The sequence below is a fragment of the Salmo salar genome, chromosome ssa02 (genome assembly GCF_905237065.1).
Source record: "Salmo salar chromosome ssa02, Ssal_v3.1, whole genome shotgun sequence".
NCBI lineage: Eukaryota > Metazoa > Chordata > Actinopteri > Salmoniformes > Salmonidae > Salmo > Salmo salar.
Genome location: NC_059443.1, coordinates 61,975,926 through 61,983,235, shown reverse-complemented (window position 1 = coordinate 61,983,235; position 7,310 = coordinate 61,975,926).

The window sequence follows — 7,310 nt, the reverse complement described above, 5'->3', positions numbered from 1 at the left end:
AGACTTAGACTGGTCTCCCCACAGAAAGATCACATAAAAAGGAGTTTGGGTAATGGGAATTAGAGAGTTCCCAGTCAGGCACACCAGTGTTCTTGTACCTATTAAGGATTCAGGTCTCTTCACTGGGCAGGTGACTATGTAATGCCCTACAGCACCACAATGCACACAACTATTGGAGCTTAGCCTGCGTGAACGTTCCCTAGGCGATAATCTAGCTCTTCCCAGTTGCATAGGGAGCTCGGGTGGCCTCGGATCCTCTCGGAAAAACAGCCTTCGGGGACTTCTGGATTCCTTCAGAGGTGAGCGAGCCGCAGCGGATTGACGAGTGTGACCTAGTCCAGACCTCTTCTCACTCCTGCATTTCCGTAGACGTCCATCAATCCTAATGGTGAGGGCAATCAGGGAATCGAGGTCCACCTGTAACTCCCGAGCAGCAAGCTCATCTTTTATCACCTCTGTGCATCCGTGAAGGAAAATATCAAATAGGGACTCCGGATTCCAGGCACTTTCGGCGGCCAACATGCAAAAGTCTACAGTTCACACTACGTGAGTCTTGACGTAGTTCAAGTAATTTTCGGGCCGCCTCTCTCCCAGATACCGGAGAATCTAAAACCTTCCTCACCTCTGCCGTGAAGTCTTCCAGAGCACGACAAATAGCGGATTGTTGCTCCCAAACTTCCGTAGCCCAGGAGAGCGCCCTTCCCGACATTAGCGTAATAATATACGCTATCTTCGACCGATCCGAAGGGAACGAAGATGGCTACAGCTCAAAAATAAGGGAGCACTGAGAAAGAACCCTGTCAGAATATTGCTCCGGAGGTCAGCAGGGTTCTCAGGGAGCCGGAGTAGGCTGTCCAGCAGTAGCTCCTCATGCCTCCCAATGGTGGCTCCCTGCAGGGAGACAGTGTGGCGGAGCTGGTTCAATTCCGCTGAATCTGTCATGGCCAGTTCGTACTATAAGGGCACAGAGGGAGACCAAGATGCAGACACGGGAGGCAGATGGTTTGAGTCTCTGATATTTATTGTAATCCAAGGGGCAGGCAAGAGAATGGTCGTGCACAGGCAAAATATCATAACAAGGTCAGAGTGGCAGGCAGACTCGAGGTCTGGGCAGGCATTATGGTCAGGCAGGTGGGTTCAGAATCAAGGCAGGCAAGGGTCAACACTAGCAAAAGATTGATAAGAAAAAGCAGGAGCACGGAAAAAAACGCTGGTTGACTTGACAAGACAAGATGAACTGGCAACAGACAAACAGGGAACACCGGAATAAATACCCAGGGACTAAGGGAGGAAAATGGGTGACACCTGGAGGTGGGTGGAGGCAATCACAAAGACAGGTGAAACAGAACTTGAACTTGAACTAATTCAATGGATGATATAAAATATGACTGTTGTTTTATAAAGGTATATTCAGATGGATCTTATGTAGGTTTAACCATAAACTCCACTCTATCCCAGTACTAGTCTGGCATTTCTCTATGGCTAGTGGAGAGGCAGACAGCCCCAGCTCACCTCCTCCAGGTCGATAAGAAAATGACAAGCAGAGTTTGAGGATTACGAGGGGATAGCGGAGGGGTCAGTAGCTGTGTTCTGGTTCTGATTAGCTCGCCTACCTGATGAAATGACCATAATGGAGGAGAAAAAGGACAAATAAAATTGGATGAACGGAGGGAGGGAGGGAGGGAGGGAGGGAGGGAGGGAGGGAGGGAGGGAGGGAGGGAGGGAGGGAGGGAGGGAGAAAGAAGAGAGAGAGGCTATTTGTTTTCTCAGCTGGGTCTGGTTCTAGTGGACCTGGATCTCAAGCAGCCCTCTGGCCTGGGTTCACACATACACACACACAAGCACGCACAGCTTTATGAAAATAGCTTTCGTCGAGGGGGTAGGCCCGAAAGAGTCAAAAGATTGGGTCTGCTCACTCAACCCCTCTCCCCCCCTCTCTCTCTCACTCCTCCTCTACTCCTCACTCCCCCTCTCCTCCTCTCTCCCTTATTCTCTCTCTCTCCCACCTTCCCTCCTTCCCCTACTTCTCTCTCTCTCTCTTTCCCTCTCGCCCTCTCTCTCCCTCCCTCTCCCACTCCTGCAGCCAGAAGGCCCCAGGGCTGGCCTTCTCCTCTCAGTCCTGTCTGGCCCTGTCAGGGTAACCTGATCGCGGCGGCTTCTGACACAATCCAGACCGCCCTTAGCCCCTGCCCAACACTTTCACCGCCAGAGCCAGACAGTTAAACAACCAGATTGCTACCACATGTTCCCAGCCCAGCCACAGACCTCCACCCACAGCCTCTGGCCCAGGCCAAAGACCCCCAGAGCAGAACAGAGCATGCAGAGCAGAGTGGTGCCGGGCCAGGGTTACAGAGCAGAGTGGTGCCGGGCCAGGGTTACAGAGCAGAGTGGTGCCGGGACAGGGTTACAGAGCAGAGTGGTGCCGGGACAGGGTTACAGAGCAGAGTGGTGCCGGGCCAGGGTTACAGAGCAGAGCGGTGCCGGGACAGGGTTACAGAGCAGAGTGGTGCCGGGCCAGGGTTACAGAGCAGAGTGGTGCCGGGACAGGGTTACAGAGCAGAGTGGTGCCGGGCCAGGGTTACAGAGCAGAGTGGTGCCGGGCCAGGGTTACAGAGCAGAGTGGTGCGGGACAGGGTTACAGAGCAGAGTGGTGCCGGGACAGGGTTACAGAGCAGAGCGGTGCCGGGACAGGGTTACAGAGCAGAGCGGTGCCGGGACAGGGTTACAGAGCAGAGCGGTGCCGGGCCAGGGTTACAGAGCAGAGCGGTGCCGGGACAGGGTTACAGAGCAGAGCGGTGCCGGGACAGGGTTACAGAGCAGAGTGGTGCCGGGACAGGGTTACAGAGCAGAGCGGTGCCGGGCCAGGGTTACAGAGCAGAGTGGTGCCGGGCCAGGGTTACAGAGCAGAGTGGTGCCGGGCCAGGGTTACAGAGCAGAGTGGTGCCGGGCCAGGGTTACAGAGCAGAGTGGTGCCGGGCCAGGGTTACAGAGCAGAGTGGTGCCGGGCCAGGGTTACAGAGCAGAGTGGTGCCGGGCCAGGGTTACAGAGCAGAGCGGTGCCGGGCCAGGGTTACAGAGCAGAGTGGTGCCGGGACAGGGTTACAGAGCAGAGCGGTGCCGGGCCAGGGTTACAGAGCAGAGTGGTGCCGGGACAGGGTTACAGAGCAGAGCGGTGCCGGGGCAGGGTTACAGAGCAGAGTGGTGCCGGGACAGGGTTACAGAGCAGAGTGGTGCCGGGCCAGGGTTACAGAGCAGAGTGGTGCCGGGACAGGGTTACAGAGCAGAGTGGTGCCGGGACAGGGTTACAGAGCAGAGTGGTGCCGGGCCAGGGTTACAGAGCAGAGTGGTGCCGGGACAGGGTTACAGAGCAGAGCGGTGCCGGGCCAGGGTTACAGAGCAGAGTGGTGCCGGGACAGGGTTACAGAGCAGAGCGGTGCCGGGACAGGGTTACAGAGCAGAGTGGTGCCGGGCCAGGGTTACAGAGCAGAGTGGTGCCGGGACAGGGTTACAGAGCAGAGCGGTGCCGGGCCAGGGTTACAGAGCAGAGCGGTGCCGGGACAGGGTTACAGAGCAGAGCGGTGCTGGGGCAGGGTTACAGAGCAGAGCGGTGCTGGGGCAGGGTTACAGAGCAGAGCGGTGCCGGGACAGGGTTACAGAGCAGAGCGGTGCCGGGGCAGGGTTACAGAGCAGAGCGGTGCTGGGGCAGGGTTACAGAGCAGAGCGGTGCTGGGGCAGGGTTACAGAGCAGAGCGGTGCCGGGGCAGGGTTACAGAGCAGAGCGGTGCCGGGGCAGGGTTACAGAGCAGAGCGGTGTCCGGACAGTGTTACAGAGCAGAGCGGTGCCGGGGCAGGGTTACAGAGCAGAGCGGTGCCGGAACAGACTTTACACTATTTTCCACTTGATTTCTCTCCCTCTCTCTCTCCCTCTCTCTCTCTCTCTTTCTCTCTTTCCTTCTCTCTCACAGCTGGCAGAGAAGAAAGGGAGCAGGCAGGGTTACAGAGTGAAATGACCCAGACCTCTCTCTCTCTCTTCTTCTTCTCTCTCTCTCCTCAGCTGGAAGAGTGGGAGGGAGTGGGTGACAACACCTTGGCTCATCTGAGTGGGAAAAGGCCAAGGTTAGAGAGATACAGACATATATGGAGCTACATGACCCAGACCGCTCGCTCTCCCTAAGTTTCCCTCTCTCTCTCAGCTGGGAGAGGAGGGAGCAGGGAAAGGAGGAAGGGAAGGAAGGGAGAGGAGGAGGGAGGTTAGGTCAGTGTAGATCAACAGCTGCCATCTAGTGTTTACTTTGGTCACGTTCAGTGGGAAAAATCTGTATTATTGCCAGCACCTGTAATCACTTAACCCATGGTTGATGCTTTATTCTAAGTGTGTTCATTTAGATTTCATGCTGTCTTGGTCATCTTGGTATGATCTTCTGACAATTACCTGTCAGCCTCTGACTCTACACCTGCTGAGTGTCTCCTCCTTCCTCCATGCTTTTACACACACACACACACACACACGCACACACACACACACGCACGCACGCACACACGCACGCACACACATACACTCACACACACACACACACACACACACACACACACACACACACACACACACACACACACACATATACACACATACACACTCACACACACACACATACACACACACACACACACATACACACCACACACATGGCTCAGTGCATCGGTTTAGTCATTACACACACCAACCGAGACAATCCCTGTTGCAATTCCACTACCTAGTGCTCTGTGCTCTAGGATAATGAAACAGCGGTAACATGTGGTAACACCACAGCACAGCATTACAACACATTGGGCCATTTACGGACAATAAGATGTGTTCCTATCATATATTAAACATAATAGGAATATAATGGCCCGTAATAAGTCTGGATTGGTGCCTCGTTCCGACAAGGTAATATTACCACATTGTGGGGAGGGAGAGAGAGAGAGAGACGGGGGGAGATAGAGAGGAGGGTAAAGAGAGAGAGAAAAGGGGAAGAGAGAGAGGGAGAAAAGCGGGAAGAGATGGAGAGCGAGAGAGAGAGAGAGAGAGAGAAATGGGGAGAGAGAGAGAGAGAGAGAGAGAGAGAGAGAGAGAGAGAGAGAGAAAAGGGGAAGAGAGAGGGAGAAAAGGGGGAAGAGATGGAGAGCGAAAGAGAGCGAGAGAGAGCGAGAGAAATGGGGAAGAGAGAGAAAGAGAGAAATGGGGAAGAGAGAGAGAGAGAGAGAGAGAGAGAGAGAGAGAGAGAGAGAGAGAGAGAGAGTGAAATAAATGGGGAAGAGAGAGAGAGAGAGAGAGAGAGAGAGAAAGAAATGGGGAAGAGAGAAAGAGAAAGAGAGAGAGAAATGGGGAAGAGAGAGAGAGAGAGAGAGAGAGAGAGAGAGAGAGAGAAATGGGGAAGAGAGAGAGAGAGAGAAAGAGAGAGAGAGAAATGGGGAAGAGAGAGAGAGAGAAAGAGAGAGAAATGGGGAAGAGAGAGAGAGAGAGAGAGAGAGAAATGGGGAAGAGAGAGAGAGAGAGAGTGAGATAAATGGGGAAGAAAGAGAGAGAGAAAGAGAGAGAGAGAGAGAGAGTGAGAGAAATGGGGAGAAGAGAGAGAGAGAGAGAGAGAGAGAGAGAGAGGGAACCCACTGACCAGGCTTTGGATTATGGTCCTCTAATAGGACTAAAGCCTGGGGATAAATTGAAATGTAAAACCAGGAATAAAACCCCTAATTCACCCCTTATCTGTGTGGCGGCTAGCTGCCCCTGTGTGCTGAGATTGGGGGCGTGGAGTTTACTGAACTATAATTTGCTTTGTTCCAGAGGCATGCCCAGACGAGCTCACAATGAGGACTATGGCGACTCGTGTTTAGAATGTGATGCATGAGAATGAACTCAAAGCTCTTCAGACCAACGCTCAATGTATGAGGAAGAAAGGTCTCTCTGAAATGCTTTGAATTCGTGTTTAGAATGTGATGAATGACAATGAATCCAAAGCTTTCTCTGAATGACCGTGCAAATTCCATTAGGGACCCTATTTCTAAATCAGTCAGTGTCCAATATATGGCATAGAAATATTGAAAGCCACAACAGAAAAATATGAAAATGTTCCGATCTACTGGCTTGTTAGTCAGTTCCTTCCATGTCCACCTGCTGAGGTTAGACATACTGTAGTGATAGGGACTTTGATGACCACATGTTCTACGGTTGCCACCAACACCGCAATCTTATGTTATGGCTCATGTTATGTGGTCACTAGCACCAGATGCCAGTCCAACACACACACACACACACACACACACACACACACACACACACACACACACACACACACACACACACACACACACACACACACACACACACACACACACACACACACACACACACATCCACCTGCTCTTATTACAGTTTCCCTGGTGATCACTCCTCTTCCTCCCACTCTCTTCCCGTCTCCTCCTCCTTCTTTATCCCGCTCTCCTCCTATCGTCCACCTCTCCTCCCTGGCCCTGCCTGACTGTTCGTTATCCTAGTCAAGTCCTGCAGCTGAACAAGCTAGCTGTTCTCCATTGGGCCTTCGCTGTGCTCTCCTGCCTCATTTGCATATGCGCCAGTTAATTAGTGTGGGGGCGCAGGTGCGTGGTGATAATTATTATTAAACATGACAGTCACCTGTGACCGTGCTGCCCCCCTCTCTCTTTCCCTCCATTTTTACAGCCAAGATACACTAACGCCATGTGATGTCATATCCTGGCCATTATAAGGATCTTTGAAGCTATCATTGACACTGTTGTTTTCTTCTGACAGTTGCATTTATTTTACGGTATATTAATTTTTAACAAGTCTACCACAGAGAGTAACTCCTGGTTGATTAATGCCAAGAGCAGACATCTCAGTCCAGCCTAAAAGGAAGACAGCGGATTAGGGTGAAGTCGCCCCTCTACACTGATCTTGGGTCAGTTTTGTATTTCCCTCCCTAATGGTTCAGGATATAATTTGGGGAGAGCAAACTGGTCCTAGCTCTGTACCTAGGAGCAACTTCAGATTACAGTAACTGTATGTCTGTCTACCTATCAGGACTGTCAGACGGTCATAATAAGCAGCTTGGTATTGGTATTTATTAAGATCCCCATTAGCTGTTGGGAAAGCAGCAGCTACTCCTCCTGGGGTCCACATAAAACATGAAACATGACATAATACAGAACAAGTACATCACAAGGACAGCGCTATACACATTTAAAAATGGCACACGTAGCCTACACGGTCCAGCTGCTCTTGGCTTCACTATCAGATTCCGATCCGCAGGGTC